We start from the raw sequence: 27,180 nt of genomic DNA on the forward strand, positions 1-27,180 counted from the left end.
GCATCCACAGTGGAAGGTGCTTTGGGCAATCTCACTGATGACCTCTAGAAGGACCCCATCACCAAAATGCTTAGTGTTTGTCACCTGGCTGTGCTTGAGGAAGGGATTTCTGTGGTGCTAGCAGTGAGGTGATGCCTTCCTTCTCCTTCAGGCAGGCATAGCAACCTTGTTCCAGCTGTTAGAACTGTTAGAGGTCTTTGACTCCTCTTCACATGATCTGATATCAGACTGTATGAGTCCTCTGCTGTACATCTTCCTTTTCATGAAAATTTTAGGAATTTCAAAGCCCGGTTCTGCACACTTGAATTGAAAGGAATCGAGCAGTTTGTTGAAGCGGTAGAGCATCCGGTCTTTAGCTGGAGACTCCTGAGTCCATGCCTTGTTGCACTGGTATTTTTCATTTTCTTTTTGTTTTCTACTTCATTGCTGTATCATTTCCATGTCACATCATGTTTTAATTTTAGCAAACTTTGCCTAGAAAAAACAACTACCTCTGGTTTCTGCAAGACTTCGCTCCAGGAGCATGTGTGCTCATGACCTACGTTTGTTTTTCATTTTCAGTAATCCTTAAAAGCTATGTTCCTACCCTAATGAATGCATTGATCTTTTCCAACTTAGCTACTTTAGCAAAGGTTGCGTATGGTTGATCAGATACGTGGTAAACAAACGTTACTGTCAGTCTCAGTTCACTTCTGAGTAAGAGAAGCCCCCACAAGCCAACAGAAGTACTAATGCACAGGCGGAACCAGTGGTTAGGCTGATTTTTTTTTATTTTAGGAAGCCTCTCTGCTGACCCATTTGCTTCATATGCCAAAGAAATGCAGTACTGCAGATATGAGCTTTGCTCTTCAAGCCATTGACACAAACAAATGGTTTAATCTTCTTCTTTTGTCCTCCCTCGCACGGCCTTCATTTCTGTACCAACATTTGCATTTTTATGGATGAGTAATTGAGAGGGAGAATGCACACTAAGAAGGTAAGACTACAGAACAGTGTCTGTTTAGCTTTGGGAAGACTCTCGCCCTTGCTTAAGCTGATATTCCTGCTATGCATTTCTACGGGTGCAATCTGAATCGAATGAAAAGCAAATCTTTCTGAATAATGTGTAGATTGGCATGTTCTGGATTAAGAGTGATGGGTCCCCAAATAGTTCATTCATTTTTATTCTCCCTTGTGCAGATCACCAACAGAGAGGAATCAGATCATGCGCTGATAATTCCTTCTTCCAAATATTTAACTTGTAGCGTGTAGAGGCAGATTTTTCCCAGTATGGAAATTCTCTTTTTCTGATGGGAAAAATAATTCTCTGTATCTTTTAAACCTTTCTTTTCCTAACATAACTTTGTGCTGATTGAATATTAGGCAGTGCTTTGGCTCTCACATGCCCTTTCAGCAAAGCATTCGTTCCTTCATTATTCAATTGGAAAAGGATAATATTTGGGAAATGACAAGATTGTATCTAAAGATACAAATTCAAATCAAGGATCCCTTCCTTAGTCAACTCTGACCAATCCTCCAGCTCACAGACTGTCCCGTCCAGTTTCAGAGCAGGTAATTTTAATACTACTCCTTCTAGTAAGAGCTGTATCTTCTGTTTTTTAGGCCTTGGCTTACCTCTGACAAAAAAATAACTCTTAATGGCAGTTGGCTAACTAAGTGAACTCCTTCAGGCAGGTTCAGGTTTTCCCACAAGACAGCCTCCAGAATTAGGGTCTTTGGGGTGGTGCATTTGTATCCATGATACCACAGATTGTTGTACTGTATTTTAATGCGGCGCGATTTCTGATTGATACAAATATGCAGACTGTGCAACATGAACCAGTAGAACTGCGCAGCCAAAACCCATCTGCTGTCTGTAGCTGCCCACTCAATGCCCCTGGCTGTGCTAAGCACCCTGGACCTTCGTGTTGCTCCCCAACATTGAGCATGAGCCCTACCCCAAGCCTCTGCACCCTGCTGCAGCTGACATGGGGAAACCTGCTTTGGCTTTTCTGAATGAATTAAAAATATAATCAGAGAGCTGATTCCTTGACAGCGGAGACACTCAAAGAAATGACTGAAAAATCCATAGGCGAGCTCAATCCACACTCCTCAGATGTGGCCTCCAGCGGTCACCAGAAATGATGTGGTCTGTCACAAATATCCCCTGCTCTGCTGCCCCACTGCACACTTGTGTGCCCTGGGCCAGTGATACTGTGAGTGGAAACGTCCTGAATCATCTCCAGATGTTTTTGCAGCCTGCCCATTGGCACTGGGCAATTCCACTGGGCTTAGAAAAAGCATCTTAGGAAGTGATAGCAAAGAAAAGGCAAAAGGCCACCCCGCATGTGCCCAAATATTTCTGCGTGGCGGAGTACTCCAAAAAGGGCAACATTTTCCATTTCTAAAAACAAGAATTCTGCTCATCTCTTTCTAGGTCACTCATAGCATCACACAGATAACAGATCTTAGCAAAATGTCACCAAAGATAAAGCTCGGGGTTTTCAGAACAGTGCATCTGAAGGTATGCACTTTATTTAGGCATCTGCACGAAGGGACAATTTTCATATGCACTTTCCAAGACTTTCTGTTGAAAGCATTGGCCCACACAGTACCATCATACGTGGGTATTCAGCAGCTAAGCAGGTGGGTCTGTGTGTTGCGACAGGAAGGAAAACTGCAATGGTCCATTTAAACACTGATCTTAAAATAGGATGAAGCAGCAGCCACGCCATTGTCTGTACCACCAGCTTTGCTGTTTTCTGACTGACTGTGGCTGCTGAGGACTGAGTCACCTAATTGACAGCTGCCAGTGCAACAGAGTCAGCTTGCAGGCTGGAAACAGCAGCTCAGCTTTTATCCCAAATCAAGCCTCTTTGCTTCCCGCTCCACTAAGACTGAAATTTGGTTGTAGCTGAACAGAGAGTGAGCAGGAAGGCCTAAACAGTGTACCACATGCAAGGGAGGATTCTGCAAAATGTAGGGCTGATGACTGGTTGCACCAGAGCTTCAGGAGTTTGATGCCAGAATGGTGCTTTCCTAACAGCTCCTCCATGGTTCAAAAGCCTTTACGTGGGGAAAACAAAATAGTCCCTGTTCTCATGAGCCAGTCAGTGAAATGATGATCTTTGGCTAAAATATATACATATATCACTAAGATATAATCAAAATATTGTTTTCTTTTAAATACCAGTTTATCTTCAGGGTGCTTCAGTCCATCTCTGACCATACACAGATGGCAGCTGTGCTGCATCTTGACACCAGGAGGAAAAATACATAGGCTTGTTTCCACTTTCCTCTGTTCTTACCTGACTGGATCAAAGTTAAACAACCGCAGACAGAAGGAAAAATAATCGCTGATCAGAAGTGGAAATGTGAAATACGTCAAATGATATTCGTTATTTTTTTTTTGTCGTCAGAGGTGCCTGGGGGTTGTGTGTGGCCAGTAAGAAAGGAATAGACAGGCAGTCTGCAGAATGGGAGATTTCTGACGGTGAAGTCCTACTGAGGGTTTTTTTGGAACAGTTACATACAAGACACCAAAGGAATGGCTCAGAACTACTATCCCCACCTACAGTGTTTCTTTCCCTTTTCATTTACGGTAACAATGTTCAGGCAACAGTTTGGTTTTTTTCAGTTCCCACTTACTATTCATTGTGAAACTTGGTAAGATGGGCCATGTTTCAATGTTCCTCCACAACTGTACGGATTAACACATTTTTCTTCAACAGCTTTTTGCTACTTATAAACGTATCCGACCACTTGGACCATTCCTTGGGACCATTGGTTGGCACCAGTCTGTCCTAAAACTTCTGCCATTCCTCTCATTTCTACTAATGTTTATAGAAAACATATACAAATGTTTTCAGATTCCTTGTTCAGCTGCCTAAATACTGAATATCAAAACTAATTGAAGAAATCCTCATCATTGGTACAACAGGAGACTTGGTAATAGGCACGATTTGGAGCAAAGAGCAGATCTCTAAGAACAAATACTGAAATAAAACTCCATGTAACAAGAGCAACAACTGCATGGCAAACCACAAAGATCACCTTTCAAATTGAAATATTCCAAACTTTTTAATGGTAATAATAAGCCCCAAAGCAAAGTTCCTATGCTAAGCCAGATTATATGCTCAAAACCAAAGGGATTCATTTGGTTATGCCACAGAACAAGGAATCTCTCCAAACTGCACTGTGAGTGGTGCTATTCCTTTTACTTAGTAACTGCAAAAATTTTTATTTCAGGTTATTAATGCCTTATATTCATAGAAAAGTAAATTTAAATTGGCTTCACATTTATGAACACTTAGTAACTCTGTATGTAGATGTGGCACTGAGGGACATGGGTTAATGGGCAATACTTGTGGTAGGTGGACGGTTGGACTGAATGATCCTAGAGGTCATTCCCAACCTTAATGATTCTATGATTCTGTAGAATTCAGCTGAGAACTGCATGGAATATCTGAGTCCTAGTCTGTTTAGCAAAACTCAGCCCTCTATGATAGCAAGTAAAAACCCCTCCTACTGCCATTTCCAGCTCTGAAAATAATACCCAAGCTACTGACAAAGTTTCCAGGAAAAAAAACATTTGCAATAGATAGAGATCATATTTAAAGTAATCTTGAATGAGAATTTTTGATGTCCGACAACTTTTTCAATATCTGGGAGTTATCCACTGCTTGAAAACTCTCTGGTGCCTGAACACACCTTTGGTAGACAAGTTTGTCTTTGACCAGCGTTTTCTCTTTTGTGTCACAAATGGTATCTACCACTTTCACTGCCTTACACTAAACCTGGTTGATAGATGCGTCAGAATTAAATCTAACTAAGTGTGTAAATGGTGAAAATTAGGTTAGGAGACAGTCTGATGGTTTGGCAACCTTTGCAAAGTCTGTCTGGGGAAGCTGCCAATGCCTGAGCTTCATGTGCACACAGCAGATCTCTTTGTACATCATTGCTGCTGCCATTGTGTCTCTGGCAACTGAACAAATGTGCCCTGTCAGCAGTGGTACTTCCATCCATGCCACGCTGATTCTACTTCATATTACCACCTCCCACCAGCTTCACAAGAATTAATCAAAAGTAATTCATGAAAAGCTTTCACTATACAGCAGTTTTTGATTTCTGCTCCGCATAGCCCGCAACAAAGATTCAAAGAGCTGGGCCGTTTGACCTCACGTGCCCTTTTTCCTCAAACTCACAGCACTCTCATCAGCACTACTGAAATCATCACATCTTATTCATGGCAAGTCTTCACATTGCTAACTTTTGCCACCCACTTCATCACACCTCTTCCTGGAGTGACCCAGTGCCACACTGACCTGCAGAGCTGGGGGCTGGCAGGGAACACGCTGTGGGGGCTGCCACGGGGCTCCAGAGGAGTATGGGCCGCTTCTCAGCAACTGTGCTTGATTAACTCACAGTCTTTTTTGGAATAATTTTGAAGAAATCCTGTTAGGGAAATGCAAAATAAAGAGCCGCACTTAAAACTTCTGTTTAAATCCCATGCAATTTGTTGTGAGCTCCAAGAACTTCCCTTCCCCGCCCCAAGCGGTGTCCCCCAGCCCCCAAAATGGCCACTGGGCCTCTGTGCAGCTAATGCGTACAGCTCAGCTTCTACCACAGTGGTCTTTTGGGGCCCTCCTCTTGGAGGAAAGCATGAGAATACAACAGTTGACAGAACGCTGATGTGAACAGTGTATGTTTTCACACAGATTTCCAAGTGCCGTCTTTAATTGTGCTGTATCTTTATTGTATTACTTGTCATAACTTATTATACCTTTACTTACATTTTCCAAAATACTCTGTGGTCTCAAACATAAAGTATGCTCCACATTCTTGATGATATAAGCAAAAACAGACTTTTAATTTACCAACAAAATAAAACCATCTTCCTGAATGAATCAATAAAGCCACTAGGCCATTTTCAAGTAAAGCAATACCACATTGCCAGAACGACAAGTACGGCACCGCCTCACAGACAATAAACAAGAACTGAATTGGAGAAACTTCATCTAGACTTTCTACAGTGAATCATCTCTTTTTCTAACTGGAGGTTGAAGAAAGGGTTATTCGTTCTATTCTGAATTCGTTTTCTGTTTCATTACAGCTCAGTTTTCTGCAACATCTTTTGAGCAATCTTGGAAGTGCAGCATAACAGCCCACTTACTATTAAATCAGTCCCAGCTGAAGAGAAAACCAAGTCTGGGGGGAAGGAAGACACATTTTCCCTCTGAGGTTTAGGAGTAAGTGGAAAATCAGGGAGGCAGAGTTGAATGCAAAGAAAATTCATCTTTTTAAAACAAAATTCTGAAGTCAGAGCACAAACAGTCAGTATTAGGTAAAAAAAATCACAGAATTACAGAATCACAGAACAGTTTGGGCTGGAGGGGACCAAAGATCAGCAAGCTCCAATCCCCACCATGGGCTGGTTGCCACCCACTGGATCAGACTGCCCAGGGCCCTAGCCAACTTGGACTTGAAAAACAGTAATGTGGGCTTTGAAGCAGTGAGGCACCTGGAAGCTGTTCCTCAGCTAGGAGAAAAATGACTTCCTCGGGAGGGCTGGTGAGGCAGCAACACCAGTTTTGTTGCAGCCAGTGATGATGACGCTGCAGATGCACCGGGGCAGCCAGAGCTGGGGCGAGGGGAAGGAAGCGGTGGAGGAGGACGCGCCGATACCACTGATGCAGCATCTAACACTGCAGGAGCACCACACGCCAATGTGCTCACAGGGCTGAAGTGAAGCGAGCACAGGCTGAAAGCTAAAATAACAAGGAATCAGAGAGATAAGCCAGGTTTGGGAGAGGTTCTCTTGCACAGATGGGGAAGCCTGGCTCTGAGATTCCTAGCAAGGAAGCTGAAATAAAGCCATCATCTCTCTTACTCAGCCAGCCAGCATGACCGCAGAGCTATCTCCAGTTGTGACTAATGCCTAAAGCTGAGAACCTGCAGGTCTTGTGTCTTGCAGCAGGAGGTACACACTAAGCTCTGAAGTCACTTATTTATGTATCTCTCACCTACAAACCTAGGAGAAAAATGTTGCCAGCGCATTTAACTTTTGGAACCCTGGCTAAACTGACTGACTTGGTGAAATCACTCCATGACCACTGTTTGTTGGTAGGGGTAAGTTCTGGTAAGTTCCAAGGCCCAGCATGCCCAGCTAGGAGCTGCGTGGGGGAAGGGCATGGAGGGGCTGGCAAGCTATGGTGGTGCAGCCCCACTCCTGTGGGGCCCTTGGCTGCATCCTGTGCTCTGCAACAACACAGCACTACCTGCTCAACTGCAAATCTTAGCAAGCAACCCAAATTCTTAGGAACCTCTTTGGCCAAGTAACCCAGGGCTCAGTACCCATAGGCAGCTATCTCCTACAAGAGCTCAGCTTAGACACAGCGCTGTTTCTCCAGGCATGGAGGATGTAGGACTCCACCTGACCTCTCCAGTGTCACCTTCTTATCTCCAAGACACCCACTGTAACCATATCTTCACCTTTTTGAACAGAAGCTTGAGGTGATCTGTGCAATAAGGTGTTCTAAACCAATCACAGAGCCCTGGATGTTTTTCTTACCTCACCTGATGAGATTCAGCACGGACAAGACCACCTTTGCAATCGTGGGAGACGCATCTCAGCCATATGGCTCCTCAGCAGACAGCCACCTCACATTAACCAGAGGACATTTACTATTTGGAGGGTGGGGGGAAGCTGGCAGAGTGCCCCAGTGCTGCCAGTGTAATGGTGAAACAGCAAAAAAGCAAGCAAGATAAAAGTCTTTCACGCACAAGCAAGAACAGAAAGATATGGAGGGATAGGAGTGAGAAAAAAAAATTGTGGGGAGAGAAGAGCAGGGGCACAGTTTAAAAAGAGATCAAGGTATCTCTTCCTCCTATCAAAACATACTCCTTAAACGTAACCTATAGTTCCTTTCTTTCCCTGTAGCCATTTATAATGTGAACCTGTTCATGCTTGTGTGCCTTGCAGGCCTCATGGAGCAGGGCCTATGGGAGAGGTGCATGACAGCCTTCCTTTCATCTGTTAGCATGGGTCCACTGTTACACATTCCTACATCTCCTGTGTGGCTGCAAACCCTGCTTCTCACTTTAGATTGCCTGTTCTTGACATGTACTGTGAATAAATATAAAAACATATCAAGTATGGATGCAGGGAAGAGGAAGCAACAGCTCAAGGTTCCTCCAATCCTGTCCTAAGACACATCCCAAATATTTTCAGTGATGTACCCTTTTCCTAAAAAGGCACAGCAACAAAGAAGTCTTTGTATGGGACTTAGTGTTTCCTCTTTTCAACCCACACATGAGCGACAGCCTTAACAAGAGGAGGAGTTGGTAGAGTAGCTATGATGTCATTCAGTTAGTTGTGCTCCTTGTCAAACCTGTCAATCTACAACCTCCTGATGAGGTTGTCTGGCAAACCATAAATATGTACTGCATTCAGGCAAAAATCCTACAGTGGTGGTAGAATTGTAGAATATTCTAAGCTGGAATGGACCCACAAGCATCACTGAGTCCAACTCTTGGCTTCACACAGGACCACCCAAAAATCAAATCATATACCTGAGAGCACTGGTCAGCTCTCCAAATAGATACCGTAGGGTTATTTAACCAGTGGTGGATCTGGGCTGCTCTTCTCGCACTGTTGTGATGTCTACACTACTACAAGCCAGCTGTTGGGAACCTAGCACAAGAATGTTTCCATTCTGGCAGGGAAGCCAGATCAGGTCAGTTTCACACATCCTTTGCAGTACAGTACTGCCCAGAGGATTGCTGTACCTCAGATACTTCAAATCCCGCTTCTTCCACTGTGCTGTACGTGAAAAGTTTGGCTAACCCCTTCGTCAGTCAGGCTTCTGAAGAGGAAGCTGAGGGCTACTCTTCTCCTCTCCTACATTCTAGAAGAAGTGCACTTCATCTAAGTCTAGTCCTCAACCACGGAAAAAATAGCCTGTTTTAATAGTAATGCTGGAGCTCTTCTGTAACTTTTTTCACTCCAATCTCTTGGAATAAAAAAGAAGTCACTTCCCCTCTTAGAGCTCAGGGAAGAGAACACTGGCACAAAGGTACAGCCTGTGTAACTGAATGGCCCCATAAGATGCTAGGGCATAAACCACCAATCAGTATAAATAGTTTGCACAAGACTTACCTGCTGCTTGTACTCCATTATTTGTAAACCTCTTGCTGCTGCGTGATCTAGGATTACTTATTGATCTGCTCAGCATTACACAGCGTATGGACTAAAATAACTCAGGTGAACAGTGGTATTTGTACTGCTGCTGTTCTCCATACTGAGTCACATCAAATGATACACCTGAAGTCCATAGTGTTGTTATCTCTGTTTGACTCGTTAGCTCCCAGCTGCTCACACACAGCCATGCAGCAGATAAGCAACATTAGTGAGGAGCAAAGCACTCCTTAGATCATTGGCACTTGAAAGGTAGGGGTTATTTGCTTTCCTTCTAGATAATGGTCTATCAAAATATAAACGGCCCCACCCTGGTTTCAAAACACCAACATGCTAAGGTGGGGTAAACCAAGTGCATTCTCTTCCTGCCTTTTTTTTTTAATAAACGTTTTTATTCATCTTCAAGCAACAGCAGTTAAGCAAAAAACAAAAAACAAAAACAAAAAAAACAAAAACAAAACAAAACAAAACCCTCTGAACAACATATAGGAGGCTCACCTCAAAGACAATCTTTCTTGCTATCCACATACAACATCCCCTATTTTTGAAAAAAGCACGTTCCTAATACCTGTGCAAATGCAGAACCATCAAGTTACAGGACAGAGAATGCAACTACCAGGCTGGTCATAGTGCTGCGATGCTGTGATGCCTGTCTGCCTCTCCTTTGCAGAGATACTGAAGCACATCTCAGGGCTTACCTGGAGAGGAGCAGACTGGATTGCACCAAGGGCTTGAGCAGTGCCTGGCCTGGTGAGGTCCCTGTGGGGAAAGCTCTGCCATGCTCCTATGTGTAGGCAGCACTCATACTGAAGCTCTCAGGCTGGAGGGCAACTTCACTGTGCACCGATGCTATTTCTAAAATGCAACTGAACTTTCTCTGCACGCTCTCTAAGAAGCAAAAAAAGGGAGGAAAAGAAAAGACACTTAGAAAAACTGTTTCATTTTAAATACTCTAAATCTACCTAGGTTTCTAAAGTACGTAAAAAGTACAAGGCTGACTGCCATACAAAGGAGGCTTGAGAAGAAAACTCAGCTACTTGTGCAAGTTAAATTTGGGAATGGTCACCTCATGATCACTTATCTTGGTTCTTGAATATACATGGACCAAATCTTTCCCCTAAGCACTCACATCTCCTTAAATCTCAGCCTTTGCAGGCAGGACTGATTCATCTTTTGTAAAAAGAGTGCATGGGTTTTAAGTTGAAAGACTTCTTCAGGGCATTTCATTAATTAGAAGTAAGAGATAATACGATACTTTGTGTTTTAAGTTACTTCCTACTGTATCCTCTTGATAAAATGAAGGCTATACGCCCTCACAATTTTCCATTTACCCGGAATTCCACCAGTTTAATCAAAGTGAAACAAAAGGTACTGTTATGGTCCTTGTACCTTCAGATTTCCTTACTGATAACCCACATACCATCCGTTAACCCATTGCATCATTCAGAAGAATAAACAACTTGGGCTCATTATACAGGAAGCTGAACTAAGAGGAAATAGAAAATATTAGCTTTCAAATATATATTTTGGCCTTTGCACGGTTCAGGCTGACATATTTTTACAGATCAAGGCTATTCTTCAGAACAACCTGCTAGCTTTACTAAACAGAGAAAAAGCATTTCCTATTTTTGTTTTTCCAGTTTGAACTTTTTTCAAGTAAACTATTTTGTTACACCATTTCCACCCCTAAGGGATGGATCTGGTGGTTGATAAAGGCTGCAAAAGTCAAGACTTTATTTGTATTCTTTCATAAGAAGATACTGAAAATCATTCAGGCTATATCAACATGAGCATGCATTTTTCTAAGCATCCTCCTTCTGGTTTAGTAATATTACCACACGTATGCCAGCTTGTCCTCTTTTCCTGTGCTCCATGGACTTGGGACATTAATTGCTCTAACACTGCTGAGGTGATTGTGAAAGCACTGGATCAGCTTACAAAGCTGAAATAAATTGAACATGAATTGACTTTGCATGAATTAGGAAAGCATGCTGGCATCATAATGTCAAAGGGCAAATGTCTTCACCCATAGCTTCTTTCTTTTATGTCTTTACGGTTTAGGATGCTTTCACCTCCTATATCTAAAGGCAGCTTTCGGTGGGGGGGGCTGTTCATGTGCCACAGCTGGCAGGGAGTCAGGGCGCCAGGGAAGAGCAACAGCCACAGGATGGAGGCTGGCAGGACAATCCTTGGTGCTCCTCTCAGCATCAGCTCTCATGAAGAAGTGGCCAAAGAGATGTTCCATACTTTATAATATCATATTCAGCAATTAAATCCACAGAGTTTTGTCTTCCAGGGTAGCCACTGCTTAAGAGACTGGCTGGCTCCTTCTTGCAGGAATCACTGATTTGTAGGGGATGAAAAGGATCTCTAAAGATCATCAAATCCAACTCCTTGCTAGGACAAATTCCCTACAGTATGATTCCAAGTGTCCAGGCAAGTTTTGAGTATTTCCAGAGGAGGAGACTCCACAACCTCTCTGGGCAGCCTGTTCCAGTGCTCCGTCACCCCTATAGTAAAGAATTCCTTTCTCATGCTCATATGGAACTTCCTGCGTTCTAGTTGTTGCCCCTTGTCCTGTTGCTGGGCATCACAAAAAAGAGCCTGGCCCCAGCCTCTTGACACTTACAAGCATTGATAGGATCCCCTCTCAACCTCTTCTCCAGGCTGAATAGATCCAGGTTACTCAGCCTTTCCTCATAAAGGAGATGCTCCAGACCCCTCATCATCTTTGTGGCCCTCCACCAGGCGCTCTCTGGGAGATCCCTGTCCTTCTTGAACCGAGGAGCCCAGAACTGGGCACAGTACTCCAGATGTGACTTCACCAGGGCAGAGGGGAGAAAGGCAAACCTTCCTCAGACCTGTTGGCCAAGGAAGAGGTGAAGCTGCCTTTACCTTCTTTTTTACCCCCTCTTTCATTCACTTACAAAGTGTTGTGTTCAGACACATTTTTTTTTTTTGCTTTTGTTCCTCCTGCATCCAGCTGCAGGAGGGAGCGAGTTCCTGTGTGGGTGTTTAGCTGGTGGCTGGGATTCACTCACAGCAGTGGGAAAGAGCTTGGTGTTTGGAAGAGGCTGGAAGCAGTTGCATATGTTCTGGGTGTTTGCCGACCCCACAGAACCATGCCTCATACACTTCTGCAGTGCTGATGAAAGAATCATAGAATGGCTTAGGTTGGAAAGGTTCTTAAGGATCATCTAGTTCCAACCCCCTGCCATGGGCAGGGCTGCCAACCACCAGATCAGGCTGCCCAGGGCCCCAGCCAACCTGGCCTTCAATGGAACACAGAAGCACTGTTCCCACGTGCTTCTTTTTACAGCCAATAATGAAAAAAGCACCTGATTCTAGATAGAAAGTTTAACAGCACCAGTCGAGGTGTAATTCTATCCAGATTACCCAGTTATCATTCAAGGATCTTTTTCCTGGGCAACAGTCCGCTGAAGAGAAGGATGCAACACAATTCTATATTTAATAGGACTTGCTCATATAGCTACAGTGTTCCAATGGCATACAGATGACCTGTAGTTGAAATCTTCCAACAGCTTTGGGAAGATTAAATGCCTTTGCTGGGTAGAATGAGCTCTACTGATGGACACTTCTTGTTGATGTAGATGCACCGACATGGGATGCTGTGTCTACTACAAGTGACTGAAAGTGCCCTAAGCCCTTCCTTCTATCTTCCACACTAGTGTTCTATAAGAAGTAAGTCCTGTAAGTGATTGCAGTACAGCATATATTTACTGCAACATCTATTTTCCATTGCAGAAAGTACATACTACTACTAGAAGTAGTGTCTTGCTGAGGGATCAGACCTTATCCAGGCAGCATAAAATACTCCCCCTTGAAACAAGCAGAGAACCACCAAGAGGAGCCATGTGCCAACTCATTCCTTTTTTTTCTCTTCTCTGTTTCATAATTTTCTGTGGGATAAGGTGGCCTTACCCACTTAAAATTGAATTAGGTAATACAACTCCAAATACAGTGTCTTTACCACTATTCCACAATAGCTTGTTATTAAAGGTAAAGCTGACACAGATTATTGACTGAGGTGGTGTAAGACTTCATAATAAAGATTACTTTTTATTTCTTCAGTATTTGACTAGACCTCTTTACAGTGGGAATACTTTTCTCCATAATTTATATCACAGTCTAAGAAAAAGGATGTCCGGGCTATTTCTAAGGCTGCTTGTAAAATAGATACTATATCTTAAACAAACCTTTTTGCAAATATAAAAAACTACTTTGGGTTAAGTACAGGTAATTTTCTCATAGATATCACGTTGTTCATATTGAAGACTAATTTTTCAGTCACATCCATAAATTTTCAGTGGGACTGAGACACATTATTTGGTTCCTAGGTTATTGCAAGGCTGTCTGTGAACTCTGACACTGATTTTTGCTTATGCTATTGCAATAAAGAAATGTAACCAATGGATTTATACTGAAATTCTACTAGGGTTTACCCATCAGGACATCAATACAGAAAGAACATCAATTCTGGGGGCATTTGGTGGATGTAAGAGGATTCCTTGACGTGCAGCACAGAGCTACATCAACACTGAGTCAGTAAAGCATCTGCAGAGGTGCAGAGCAGAAGCGCAACACTGCCTGGGTGTGTAGGCAGGCTGAGAACCATTCTGTGCTACACACAGCCCAGACCCTGCTGGGTAGAGGTCCTCTGCATGCATTCTCTCATGCTTTTGTTCACTGACACATTTGACTTTGATCAGCAGAGTTTCTCTGGAGTCGGAGTGGACCTCGCTTTCCCCAGAGGCAAAATCCAGTAGGCGCTAGCTATTTTTTTCTCTCTGCTTTCTTTCTGTAAAGCATTAGCAGGAGGAAATAAGCCTTTGTACTTTGTACACCTTCTCACCTTTTCTGATAAAAGCTTTCCTTAGCTCTAGGATATTTGCAGCTCTGGTCTGATGCTTAGGGGAAGCACTGGCACCTGCTAATAAACCAATGACACATAGGTTAACAAAATGCTGCAAACCACAGCATTGGACATTAGATACCTGTTTTTAAGTCACTGTGGCATTCTACAACTTCACTGCAACCATGGTATAAGTCTGCTAGATAGGGAAGAGAGACAGCAAGAAAATGAAGCAGGAGCTGAACTCATGTAAGATTTCATCTTCTTTCTGTCTCTCAGCAAAAGCATCTACATAATTATTTTCTGCGGATGTTAACTACATTTACATTGCTGACACTATTCACAAGTCCACTAGAGAGCAGCTATGCCTCACATTTACTGAATGTTTTGTTTTGTTTTGTTTTGTTTTTTGGTATTAGTTTCTCTGACATTTATTGCACTTAACACAAATGACTAATCAGATCTGAAAAGCTTTCTCAGTCCTAGACTGAAGAACAACACAGGGGTGGACTCGGTGCTCTGGTTCAAACCAGTGTAATCTCTTTCTTACCTCTTATCTGGCCTTATTCTTACCAAACTGCAGTATCGTCCTTACAGAAATCCAGTACCTGAGGGGGGCCTGCAGGAAAGCTGGGGAGAGACTTTTTGTAAGAGCAGGTAGTGACAGGATGAGGGGAAATGGCTTTAAACTGGAAGAGGGTAGGTTTAGACTAGATATTGGGAAGAAATTCTTCACTGTGAGGGTGGTGAGACACTGGAACAGGTTGCCCAGTGAGGTTGTGGATGCCCCCTCCCTGGAAGGGAGCCAAGCCAGGCTAGATGGGGCTTTGAGCAACCTGGTCTAGAGGGAGGTATCCCTGCCTGTAGCTGGGGGTTGGAACAATGTGATCTTATAGGACCCTTCCAACCCAAACCATTCTATGATTCTATGCAATCTTCATTCATATTCTGGTTTGGGACATTTCATTTAAACTGAAGAAATGCAGAGCTGGTCTAGAGGCTTTTCCTCAAGCAAGCCTTGAGTAACCCACATCATGATCTCCACTAAATACCTTCAAGAAGGGTGGGAGTACAGATTTTTTTAGAAGAAGTCCATAGCAAGGGTCAGTCATAGTGCTCACTGTCCTTCCAGCATCTTGCTTGTTCTTTCCAGTCAATGGATAAAACAGGAATTGAAAAATAGATAACTAAAGTTCCTATATGTCATTTCCCCTAAGCACAAAGAAGTCTGTGCAGTTCCACAGAACCAGTATTGCATAGCAGTCCGTATCGACCCAAACAAGGCCATCTTCCACTTAACTTACGGAAGATGACAAACAATAGCAAAGAATATTTTACATAAATAAGGAGGTATAAAGATTTTATTGTATAAAATATTGGCTTCTCTTGATTATTATCTTAATGTTTGAAAGTAAACAGGTTAAATAGGCCTTTCTGTAAAACATCAATCAGCAGGTTAAATATAAAGGCACACTTCAAATTCCAAAAGTCACACTAATTAACTTTGTAAAGGAGAAAAAAAGAAACAACAACAAAAGAAATGACTGCTTGTCCCAAAAGCTGGTAAGTCAGATTCCTTAGCTTGGCCTGTTAACGAACAAAGAAACTTATTCTGGTCCTGTTAGAAGAAGAAAAGCATTACTGAAGTAGGAGAACATCAGCCTTTCTCCAGCCTCTAGATCTAAGTCAGATATATGCTTGCCAGGTTTGCCCTAAGCCACACAAGCTTTTTACAGCTTTTCCAGATTTTTCCAAGAGAATGACTGGTAAAGGTTGCACTGGTTGCCTAAAGCAGGGTGCTGGGGTGAACTTTTCATTTGCAGGAAGATGTATGCAGTGGCACAAAACACACTGCAGTTACTGAGATGACAAAGCAGAAGAAACTCACTTCAGGATTAATATTCTACATTAGACTATGAAGAGAAAGTTATTTCCCAGCTCATAAAAACTATTAAAGAAAACAAAACTGCAAACTGAAATATTATAAACAGAAAATTGAAATGCTCATGTGAAAGTGTCAACATGGAATATTTTGATATTTCAAGTTATTCATTTCAACAGAAATTGGATAAAATCGATACAATCAAATCAGAACTGATGAAGAGGTAAGAGGAAAAATATGCTTAGCTTGATTCTTAGGCACTGAACTACATCTAGCAACAGAAGAGACAACAAGGCAAGGCAGAGAATGAGTAGGGAGAGCTTCTAAGGCATTTGACTACATCAGAAGGTAAAACAGTTCAATCTTTGCTCAGTGTAAGGATGATTTAAGTGAACTGAATGATGGCTTTTATCTCAAGAAAACTCAGCATGGCCAACACAGAAATGTGGAGGGCAGTGGCAAGAGGAGAACAGGAGGAAAGCTACAGGGTCTATTGCTTTCTTCAACATGCAGTATTTTTTATGGCACCTTCCAAAATAGAGTAATGTTTGTCTTTAATCTCCTCCTGCAGATCCACCACAACAGCAATCTGAAAGAACGTCAGCCTCCTTTGATCTCCCCATACTGTTTTGGAAATTGCATATTCATCTCCTCTGTTCCTTTAGGCCATTTCTGACAAAAGCATTCTAACAAAAGCAAAGAGTTTTCCAGTTCCCATCTTTATTGTTTCCATTTCCCTCCGTGTTGTCACCCTTTGTGTAGCAACATCAAATATAATTATTTTGCAGACTGTAGAGTCCAATCGGCATCTTCTTATTGTATGGTGCACAGCATGGACACGCAACTACAGAAGATCAAGGTGGTGAGGCTAAAAGAACTGCTGTCTGTGCACTTTTTGACGATCCAAAGGGCAAGTAAAATACAAGGTTCCTACCAATTTCAGCTCTTAATATTTTCTTTTGCTTGTGGCTGGGCTACATACATACACAGTTGCCAGAAATGGCTCTGCTGATGGCACTGGGTGAAGTTCTGGGCTGAAGGTGAAGGCTGGGTAGGTCACATCCACCCTACCAGGGCATCACACATTTGTCTGGGTCAGTGTGCAAGCTCATTCCCTGAAAGGCAAACACAAAGCTAGTGAATGGCTGATACTGGAAAGAAGGCCCTTTTGATTTGGGCCCTCAACACTGGGAGATTAAGCCAGTTGAATGGAAGATGTAAGCTGCTGCTTTTCCTCCACATTGCCACAGCACTGGGATGAGAGGACAGGGGTGCCTGGGGCTAGTGTACAGTAATTGTGCATCACTGCCTATCCTCGGCCAGCAACAGGCAGGTCAGGTGGGAGGAAGGCAGTCCCAGAAAGACAAGTAGAAATGTAGTGGCTTAAAACCACTTTAAAATGCTACCAAACAGGCAACAAGAACTGTAGTTACAGAGCAAAGAAGAAAAAAAGAGGAATAGTTTTTCATTGGGTTCAGTAACAGTGCAGCTGTGTAATCCCTGTGATAACCAGAAGAAGCGGACTGAAAATTCTGATATACAGAGAGGAAAACGGACTCTTAAGATATTGTTTACAGGTACATTTCAGATGGTCAAAAAGACAGTACTTCTTTGGTTATCTACATTTTCCATGCTTGCAATGATTATGGAGGAAAAAGGATTGATCAAGTCCACTGATTTCAACTAGCACCCGCAGCGGATCCTCATTTTTCTCTCAGCTTCCCACAAGTCAGTTCAGGGAAACAGCACGGTATGCTCAAAGAATCTGGTGTCATGTGATAAGTCTGCAACAAGCACACAACTAACAGGCAATAAACACGTCACTGTCCAGAAAACTAACTTAAGATAGCAATTTTACCATTTTCTTATATACTTACTTGCAGCTGCAGTTGTAATGATTATCAGCTCAGGTTTCTGGAAAGAAAACACAAGCAGGACAAGACAAGAAGTAAGGAACTAAAACCTATGGTTTTCTATTGATGTTTTGATATAGAAATGAAATTACTGAAAATTATTAGCATGAAACTTGACAGTCCTCCCTCAACAGCAGGTGATGACACTTTCAATCATTGCTCACAAAGAAGTATTATATAACCTTTGACTAAAGTTTCCTGACAGATTTTTGTACTCCCACAAATGACTGAGTAGTTGCTTTTCACCTAACGTCATTTACTTACACCAGAAGTTGGAACCAGATGATCTTACAGGTCCCTTCCAACCAAGCCTTCCTATATTCCTATGACCCTATATTTTAGCACGAAACTTTGTTTCGTACCTCAAATGTTCTTTTTCTTCCCATTTATTCCCATTTGACCTTATTCAAAGGTCTTTGATCATTTTAAGTATGTTTCCCTAGATTCACTTACTATGTTTAACCACAGAGAATGGCACACATGCTCCTGGGAATTTACTTCTCGGAGGCAATACTTCCTGTTGGTAGTAAGCGCAGTTCTGCTGCTTGTGACAGAAAGGAGTGTGATTTGCCACTATTAGTGGTTCAGCTATCTTTTATTGCCACAGCTCATCTTTCTGGGGTTACATGATGGTAGGCACTCACCAGAGCATAAGGCAGAAGTGGAAATGAGGAAGAGAAGAGACCATGGTGCATCCCAGTTCCAGTTTGGCAATGCAGATGTGGATGTATTTCTTCCGAAGCTACACAGCATGGAAAAGCCAAGAAATCTGTTTTCTCCGCCTTCCAATCCCAGTTACGCATACCTGCTGTGATGCCCTTTGCACCAACATTAGCACATTTCACTCGTCAAGGAACTGCATTATTTCACCAAACTTAGCATAAAACTAAAGAAAACGAAAGAAAAAAATACATTAACTGACCGAGTGATGACTGACTTACATTGTTTTGCTTGTTTGATGTGACTTCAGCTGTTTAAGCTGCAGATACGTCTTGCATTTGCCCTGCACGTAACCTTACCAGTTTGCATAGACCATCTGAAAGACGACAGATACCATGGTTTATTCTAAACTGCCTTACTTCATTGTGTTGCTTTTTTTTTTTTTTTTTAATATCCTATTCCCACTTGGGAGATTCTCATTTCATAACACCTATGTGACTTCTCACAGTTCATTTCTGTGTCTGCTTCCCCACCTGAGAAATGCTTTCTTCCCAACTGCAACTCCAAGTATTTAATTTTAATTTCCTTCTTAGAACTTAATCAAAATCAAGAATATTTTTATTACTCTCCCTTTTGAGGTCAAAATGGGTTCACAGTACATCTTAAAACATTTCCATTATTGTTTCCACTGAATGCAGGGAAAATAAAATGTTGACTTCATTAAAAAAAAAAAAAAAGAATAAAATCACACCAGAGATAATTTTCATAAATTAGATGTACAGATTTCACCGCTCAGAAACAAGGATGTCAAACGTGTCCAGCTTGTGCAACCTCCTACACAGAACCACAAGGTTTCAATGATAAGTTACTGAAACCACAGCATTCAGCTTTTTGTCCAAGACTGCCAACTGCTGCTGCTTCAGTGCGATGACTGATCGCACTATAGTTTTTCCAGGGCTCGCTAAAGGTGCTGACCTGTGAAAAAAAATGAAACTCACTATGCAAAGCAACTGTTTCATGTAGCTTTTAAAATGTGTATGAGTGCACATATAAAAGATATATCTGTGGATGCAGGCGTACACATCCACGTCCGTTACATGCATCTGGTCGGAGATGAAGGCAGACCAAACGATTTCTGAAAAAATTGACCACGTAAAGCTTTTTTTTTTTTTCCAGAGATACTGCATTTATATTTTATCTGTTAAGTGTAGTATTAGGCAGCCATCTCCGAGCATTCCCTAACCTGCTGTCAACAATGAAATAGTACACTTACTGAAGTATAAAGTCATAACAAATTGCATTATATTCGAAGAGTATGAGAAATGGGACAGTTAGTATTCCTATTTAAGATAATTCTATAATGGCATAGCTGCAACCACATCAGAGATGTCATTGATATAACTGCCTGGCAAAAACAAACAAACAAAACAAAACTCAACAAAATGGTGACATCATACCTACAAGTTTTAAATGTAGACCAGGCTGCTGAGTTAAGACTTTCTTAAATTCTCTTCCTTAAAATGATTCTGTCAGAAACTGTATTTCAGCCACAGTGAAAGGGCTTCATTCTATCTGCACTTGCAACTGATTACTGTTCCTGGAATACTGCTGCTCAGTGATACCCAGTGGCCCCCTCAGCCCTGTGTGCTAGGAGGTACTTGTTGCGTAGGCGATCCATGGTTTTGATCTGCAGCAGAGCCAGTAGAAGAGGAGTTTCTGACTTCTAGCAATGCATTGCTGGTTGTAAACCTGTCAGTTGTGCTATGGAGAAGGCAGAGTTGGCAGTAAAATAGTTCTAATCAAAACAAAGTAAAACGAACAAGCAAACTCTGAAGTTGTTTGCTAGAAGGATTTTTAACTTGGATCGTTTCATTGATACCAGCAGCTGCAACAGAGGCTCCTGAAAGACCAATACACTGTGGCAAAGAGCCACAAGAGAATGGCGGTGACATGGAGTAGAAAGTTCTTTAAATGGCCTCGCTGCTGAAGAAGGCAGTTGTGTTACTACAACCTGAGGTTTGCAGGGGTGGCTCCTGCATCAACCTGACCTTTGGTTTCACAGTGTGACAACAGAGCCTCTTCTCTGCTGCAGGAGCTGAAGCACAAGCATCTGATGGCTGGTACAGTGGTTTGCAGCACTCAGTGTAGTAGTGCACAATAGAAGCTGAAGAGCTGGTCTGCAAGCAGATATGTGGAGTCACTTCAAGGGGAGGCAGACCACATCCTCCTGTGTATTCTCACGTTGCTTCTCTGCATCCACTATTTCTCACTGTGCCACATAAGTGCCCCAGCATGGTATGGCATGACACAGTTCCTTGACCTGGGAAACAAAAGCCATGGCAGGAGAACAATGTCGATGAGTTTACTGATCTTTAAACCAGAAGTTTATTTATTAAGTATTATCTACCATTAAATAATTCTAATAAAAACTGTGTATGCACTCACAGACATTTAGACATTTATGATCAGTAGTACAATCTAAAGACTGCAATATTTTGGTAATACAAGAGAACCAGAAAGAGAAACTATTTAGAAATAAAAGCTGCATTCAGTTATCTGCTTCTACCAAGACATGCCAAAAAGTAAAACATAAAAAGCAAAAAGCTGTATTTGATTTTAAAGATAAATTGATGTAGAAGGTATGTGTAAGGAAGGTAAAATCAGTGCAGATTTGCTGGAGAGGAGGGAGGAGAGGCCACAGTCCCTCACTATCTGTGTCCCTCTGTTTGCTCTAGGCCATGCGATAGGGAAACAATTTTACTGCTGGGGAGATCCCACACCAGCACAGCAGCCTCATCAAACCCAGAGAATGACTTCCAGAATCTATAACAAACCTCTAATTTTGATATTGGAATACAGACTGTAATGTCAACACTGACACTAAAGGAAGGCCCAAAAGCCAAGTGGAGTAGTTTTTGCTATGTCATACACAGCCAAAAACTGCAGCAGATTTGCCCATTTTGAGCCTGTAATGGTTTGGTTTTTACTTGTTTGTGTTGATATTGTAAAATAGAAGTAAATCTCTTTCAATTTCTGTTCCCTCTCTTCATAAACATTAATGAATTAACAAATGGAGACTTCTTCTTTGTGCTGTTCTACTTTTTCTGTTCCCTGCCCAACATCTGCATACATCTCATTGGAGTTCTCTTTCTGAACATTTTGAATGAACAGGACATTTATGTTTGGGTTTCAGTACCACCACATCACAGTTTGTCACACCACAGGCAATACTGTCCCTTAATGGAATTATTCCGAAACATGTTACATATAGAGAACACTCCCATGGTAGAAGACTGCACACCCGTTGGCCATGTTTCCTAAGAAGATCTGAAGAGGCACAGTGAAATGCCACCATGCAGCAGAGCTGCAGGAGATTTCAATGCTGCAATACAGAAAGGAGCACTCACTTTTCTTGCTTATAGCCCACACCTCCCTGTACACCTGTGTCTTTCAGCTGAAGAACTACTTTCTGTCCTCAAATTGCTGTCCTGATATCCTGACAGCTGCTGCCTTGTCTTCTGAAGGTGGCTGTCCTTTAGTAGTGGGGAAAGATGTGCTGTAAATAAAAATGAAAACACCCTATAGAAGCTGGAACACAGCACAAGCACAGAAAAAGCTGAGCTCTTATCGTTACCAAGATTGAACTGATAAGGACTCATGCAGGAGAGCATAGCTGAGACGTGAAAGAGACTGGATGACGTGGATGCCTGCAATGGCAGAAGACTAGACTCAGTGACCCAGCAAGGCTTATTCCATCCTACACGCAGAGAAAGGTGCTACCCAGGAGGTGGGTGGCTGCTCCAACATTAAAGGAAAGGCTTGAAGTGATATGGCCTCAAAAGAACAGTTCTTCTGAGTATCCTGTGCAGTGCATAGCTGGTCCAGCCTTGTCTTAGGCTCTGGGAGTCTCAATGCAGGCATTTCTCAATACAGTTTGTTATTATTTGTTGATAAGAAATACATCAACCACACTTCATGCATAACAAACATCACTGGGTTGACTGAGGAGCAAGATATGCCTGGTATTTAACAAATATACAATTACTGTTAATGTTAAATTGTTCTGCTTTGCAGTCATAGTCACTCCTTCCAAAAAAAAAAAAAAAAAGGAACACTAAGACAATAATGCCCAGTACAAAGCACATGAGACAGCACGGGAACATTTGCAAATGGCTTTGCATTACTCATCCATCTTCACTAGCTGAAGCTGTTTCCAAAGCTTAGGCAAAAACATGAACACGGCTGTACTAGATTCAGAAAGTCTCTGCCTGTTCTTGAAAGCAGGTTCTATTTTCCATCCAAGTCTCTTTCATTCTTACATTGTCTTTTTCTGTTGCGTGGCAGCATTGCATCTCAGCCCTAACTGCAATCAAGAACCAGACATAATGTAGCTGATGTTCACTACTCAAAGTGTAAAATAATGAATTTTAAACCTAGTAATAGCCAGAGGTTGAACATAGGCATACCCACAGTGCTGAGGTACCAGTTCAGTCCCTACTATGAACCACAGATATGGGCGTTCTTTGACACTCATGGAAGTTCTCTGCCAACAGAAAAAATCTGCCCAGTGATTTCTCTGTGCTATATACCAGGTCTTATTTTTCTCTTCTCAATGACTTCTGGATTTGAAAAAATGTGTGGGACAGATACGATGCCTTGCCAGATCTGTGTGCTAGTTCTGCTCCAGGTGTCCATCATTTTGTGCTAGTTAAAAGACACAAGTGCTGGGGCTTGTGGAGTCACATATTTAGTCCTTATGTGGAAGACACTCCACATGTTTGGAGAATTTCTTGCTCGTGACTTTGGTCTGGTTGGGCAATTATGGTAATGGCATTTTTACCGTATCATGAAGAGTAACAAGAGGATGATTCTGTTCTTTCAGTATCCAGAAGCAAGGAAGATGGAGTACAACAGAGTTACTTTAATTTGACTCACCAATAATGAACTTGTAAGATTCTACTTTATAACTCAGCCAGATGAGCACTTGTGCTCTTTTCCTTGCTTCCCAGCAACTAGAAGTTGTCACGAATACTCAGCTCAATGTACTTGCCCTTACATGATATTAGAAGAATCTTCTGTAATAAAAGCCCTTACTTGGCATCCCTTTTATTTTCAATACATTATTTAAGGACAGAAGTACACAGTCTCCTGACGCAGCTGCTCCCTTTGTTTTTCCAATTCCTTCATCTACTGCATGGGATCTTTTTATTTGCCAATGTTAGACTTCAACGTGGATTAGAAATTGTCTATAACATAACACTGTGGAGAAACATTATGGAGAATCTCAATAGTTTTATTGCACTGTATGCAGTCTATTAATTTTTCAGCGCCTTTTCACCACATTGAGAGTTGTATTTATTCCAATTTTCATAGTAAATATAACTAAGAAGAGTTTTTTTTCCCCTGCTTTTGGTAGTTAATTTTCCTCTTTTCTAAGCAAGGTTAGAAGACAGAAGGATTGCACAAAGTTAACAAGAAGAAAATAATATTTGGAGAAAGTTGTCAGAAATGTTTTATAAACTAGGTTTCGTAGATCTGTGTTACAAAGGTCCTCTTCCTGGGCTCCCATTTTTCAGTTTGCTTTCCTGCACTCTCCCCGTGATGCAGATGGCATATATGTGGAATCCCACAGACATAAGTTACACAAATTCTTTGAAAGCAGCTCCGTGCATTACAGGCTTCTCTCTTTTTTGGGGGGGAGGCTTAGCAATGACTAAGCTATGGGAAAAGCCTCCATTCAGCTACACTGTAAAGGAAAATGTGGGTGGGGAAACCGGACTTTCAGGGTCGAAGTCATTCAGTACTTGGGTGTTGAGTGGCAATGTCGCAAAAAGGAAAGAGGAGGACTCAGCTTAATGGGCCAGGAATGGGAGGTTTTTCAGATTTCCACTCTGCAGCCATCCCTCCAAGGCCAGGCAGGCGACAGTGCGAGAGTAAGTGTCATTATTTGACTCAGCATGTTCCTAAGCCACAAAAGAGAAGTGACGTATGTAAAAACCATGTTGCTCGCTCTTATCTGATGAGAGGGATATCAAGGAGTTTTCTCCACTGCCTAGACATAAAGGAAGTTCTTTGTCCTTATATTTCACTTTCTCTGTCAGTGTGCCTTTCTTCAATTATTATGCTCTCAGAGCCTCTAACACAAAACAGAAGACTATACAGCTTCAGAGAAATAATACGCAATCACTTGCTATCACATCACCAAATACCTGTTTAGTTTCCCATTCTAATTGCTTCACCAACTTCATCACTGATTTATGACATAATATATTTAATTTAGGTACCTCCAATAAACCCATGAATTATCCTGCTGGACCAGTAAAGAGATGAGGTCTGCGATATTTCTGTGATGCTTCTGAGTATTAAGTGACAATGCTTCACTAAACACCTGCTGCCCAAGCGCTCTCTGATGCTGTTGTACAGGCATTCTTTCACACAGAAGGTTTCACTGTAAAATACACAGGGATTTTAACCACCACTTACCATTCACATTAATGTCCCCTCTGATATCATAAACTGCCTTTTACAGTGCACTGATATAAAAAGCGTCTTTAGGACTACATGCAGCGTGCACAACCTGGCAGCTATCAGCAGAGTTCTCCCTTAGTCTACAATGTCATTAAATACTCCTAAACATGAAGGGAGAACCAGAGTCTAACAAAACAGCTTCTTTTTTAAAAAATGAAGCTTGCAATGACACAACCTCCTTTAAACAAGGAGAGAATTTTAAGACAGTTCTCACCATGCTTGAGGCTTGGCGCAGGGAATTTAAAGCCGCCTTTGCCTGCCATTGTAATTACTTTCTTTCCTAAAGTGACAATCTCAGGACCATCCATGCACAATTATCTCATTGTTTTTCAGACTAGCTCTAGAAACTGCAGTAATTAAACTCTGATCACTGCATTAGAGCCTTAATTATTGCAACTTTGGGAAAAGAAAAAACAACAAAAGATGAAATTAAAATGGTTGCTAGCTACACAGGTATGGTTATTCTATACAGTTGTAGGACATGGTCAAGTGTGAGAGTACAGTCCTGGGAATCTCTAAATGACTCCCAGAGACACAGTAGCATCCAGAATGCAGTTGTGCATTACTCCTGTCCAGCAAATTATCAAGGAGCAACAAAAATGCAATTTTAGTCAGTAATAAGTGAAGCACTTCCAGATGGTTCAATAAAATATTATAGCTACTGTACAATGAGATGTTGGGACCTCATCCAGAATATTATCTACCATTCCAATGGAGGTGTCTGCCAATCAAATGGATGTGTGCAGAGCAGAATGGATGGGATGATTAGAGGACAGGTACACTTAAAGGCATCAGTTTGCTTAGTCTGGCATCAGAGGGGGTCTGACTGCTCTCTCTAAGCAAAGCAAATGAGGAAACATCAGTCAGAGGAGAAAACGATCTAAACTGAATGACAGCATCAGTGTCAGAATAGAAGTGACTAAGCTAACAGTCAGTGCATCAATGCTGGAAGTAAGAATGTCTCTGATTGCTAAGCACAGAGACTTCAAGAACCAACTATGGAGGTAAACACAACTGTTAAATAATTATGACATATTGTCATGGCAGGGGATAGGAGCTGATGCCTCTATGTTGCCTGTTCAAGCCCTGAGATCCTGAAAATACACGGACAGCACTAACTGAAGTTCTTGAGTGGCCCTGAAGTTGTCTGGTCAATGCAGTGGCATTTTTGCATGAGCGTGAGTTTTGCATTAGATGCCAACCATCTAATAAGCTAACAGAGTCAACCTCACATCCAAATGGAAACTTTCCAACCTATCAACCAAATAAAGCTGCCTAAAATAAAAGCCAGCAGAGCTAGCATGTTCACCTATAGAAGCTGGGCTCAAAGAAACTTCTCAAAAAAATGCAAATGTGAAACACTAGCAAAAAAAGGCAGAAACATACATATCACCAATCTGCTCCTTAACTATGAACACTTCCAATGCCGTTATCAAAAAACTGGATTGAGAATACAATGTATGTTCATCTAAATTACTTGTCAACAACCCAGAGAAGATGAAGATTCAGTTGGGTTAAAGAGGAGCAGACTTTAAGTATCAGCTTCACATAAAGAATACCACAATAATAATCTCTTCATCCCTTCAGCAGCTTCACAGAGGTGTTGAACAATAGATTTGAAAAGAACAAACTCTACAAAAGTTCACATGAATAAGGTGAGAGAAGAGATAAAAATAAGTACTGGTTATGGTTTCTCAAACAAGATGTCTCTTCTGCTACTGATGTCCATTTATGAACCTTAGCTGTAAATTAACCTAACTTCTGAATAAAACCTGAGATTCCCTCCACTTTAGTCCATTTAGGCTGCTCATCTAAAATGAATACAAAACATGCCCCTCAAAATAAATGAGAAAAAAAAAAAAAAAGACTGCACTACCTTTTATTGATGAAATTATATTTTAGATTATGTTCTAGAAGAAAATATTTTTCTATCTTATTTCCATTTTCATTTCTGAAGATTCCTGTTCTGTCAGATGTGATTAGCTGCACCTTTTGCCAGGAGACATTTTGTGCATACATGAAAGCATGAGTGCATTTGTGTAGACACACTTGCATACACCTTTAAAATCTATTCCTCTAACCTATCCAGTTGCTGAAAGATTATAAATGCCTTAAGCACAGAAACCGTTTATAGTGAATAAACATTTGT

At 41.7% G+C, this 27,180-nt stretch overlaps 1 protein-coding gene and 1 long non-coding RNA gene across 28 annotated transcripts in view; one reads left to right on the forward strand and one right to left on the reverse strand.

Moving 5' to 3' along the window:
* The first annotated feature begins 399 nt into the window (after nt 1–399).
* On the forward strand, nt 400–9,978 carry LOC121110768. The gene is made up of 2 exons (XR_005859397.2): nt 400–976; nt 6,092–9,978. It is a non-coding gene; the product is annotated as an uncharacterized LOC121110768 (long non-coding RNA).
* LOC107051715 (adenosine deaminase domain-containing protein 1) overlaps nt 5,287–27,180 on the reverse strand; it is an 81,042-nt gene continuing 59,148 nt past the window's right edge. For 9 of the 27 annotated variants that reach the window (XR_005859396.2, XR_003075032.3, XR_005859380.2 and 6 more), the window contains 4 exons: nt 18,488–20,823; nt 17,808–17,844; nt 17,506–17,731; nt 15,392–17,045 (listed from right to left, as the gene is read on the reverse strand). The gene's annotated coding sequence lies outside the window, so the exon portion shown is untranslated. Of the gene's footprint in view, nt 5,434–9,873; nt 17,046–17,505; nt 17,732–17,807; nt 18,385–18,487; nt 20,824–21,910; nt 22,060–27,180 lie in introns of those variants that run through there. The other 18 variants (XR_005859392.2, XR_005859389.2, XR_005859378.2 and 15 more) reach the window with 15 other exon arrangements.

Source organism: Gallus gallus, chromosome 4, assembly GCF_016699485.2.
Source record: "Gallus gallus isolate bGalGal1 chromosome 4, bGalGal1.mat.broiler.GRCg7b, whole genome shotgun sequence".
NCBI lineage: Eukaryota > Metazoa > Chordata > Aves > Galliformes > Phasianidae > Gallus > Gallus gallus.